This window comes from Dioscorea cayenensis, chromosome 12 (genome assembly GCF_009730915.1).
Source record: "Dioscorea cayenensis subsp. rotundata cultivar TDr96_F1 chromosome 12, TDr96_F1_v2_PseudoChromosome.rev07_lg8_w22 25.fasta, whole genome shotgun sequence".
Taxonomy (NCBI): domain Eukaryota; kingdom Viridiplantae; phylum Streptophyta; class Magnoliopsida; order Dioscoreales; family Dioscoreaceae; genus Dioscorea; species Dioscorea cayenensis.
In genome coordinates, this window is record NC_052482.1 from 4,998,903 (window position 1) to 5,000,066 (window position 1,164).

At 41.6% G+C, this 1,164-nt stretch overlaps 1 non-coding gene across 1 annotated transcript; it reads right to left on the reverse strand.

Annotated features, from left to right (window-relative positions):
* Positions 1-755: 755 nt before the first annotated feature.
* Positions 756-862, reverse strand: LOC120274281. Its single transcript, XR_005540811.1, has one exon. It is a non-coding gene; the product is annotated as a small nucleolar RNA R71 (small nucleolar RNA).
* Positions 863-1,164: the final 302 nt, after the last annotated feature.

Genomic DNA, 1,164 nt, shown 5'->3' on the forward strand with positions numbered 1-1,164 from the left:
TAAGTGTCTTTATTCCCTACTCTCTATGGATACGATACCCACTCATCTAGGATTATTACTTCAACACCCAAGCACTTGCAGTTTACACGCATATACGGACGTGTCAAGTTTTTGGCGCCGTTGCCGGGGAGTAGGTGTTTAGAGATACTTTGCACTTTATTTTCTTAGCTATTCATTTATTCATTCTATTTCATATTTTCTTATTCTATCATCGTTCTGATTTCTTTTTCTTTCTTTTCTGGGTGCAGCTCCAGGTTATGACCCGAGGGAACCCATCAATACTAATTGAAGGAGATCACGAGTTCGAACGTACACTTAGAAAAAAAGGGAAAGAACCTGTACAAGAACAGTCTAATCTAGCTGATTTAGAAGTAGAATAATCTAAAAACATGGCAGAACAGAATGAGCAGCAGACATTATCCGATTATGCCAGACCTTCAGTATTGGGGACACAATCGAGTATTATGCGTCCCCCGATTACATCTCAGAACTTCAAGCTGAAGCCGGTATTCATCCACATGTTGTAGTAATCTGTATAGTTCAATGGTTTGGCTGATGAAGATCCAAACAGTCATATAGAGAACTTTCTCGAGGTGTATGATATGCTAAAGATAAACGGGGTGACGGATGATGCCATCAAGTTGAGAGCCTTCCCATTTTTCTTGGAGCCTCGATTACTTAGAGCCTCGATTACCACATGGAATTAGATGGTAGAAGCTTTTCTTGCCCATTATTTCCCTCCTAGAAAATCTGCAAAGCTTAGGAATGAGATCTCATCCTTTGTACAATTGGAATTGGAGTCTCTATTTGAGATATGGAAAAGGTTCAAGGAGCTCCTGAGAAAGTGCTCGTAACATGGATTTCCAGAGTGGATGATTGTTCAGACCTTTTATAACGGTTTAAATCCAAGTACAAGCCAACTCTTGGATATGGCAGCAGGAGGTACCTTAGGTAGGAAGACCCCCGATGAGGCCCGTCAACTAATTGAAGAAATGGGGTTAAACAGCTACCAATGGAATGCTAGGGAGAAGAAGAAGGTGGCCGGTCTCCATGAGATTGATGCAGTGACTTCGTTGGCTGCTCAAGTGGAATCATTGAGTAAGAAGTTAGATCTTCTAACTTCGAATAGAGTGGCGATCGTGATTACTTGCACTGGGTGTGGTG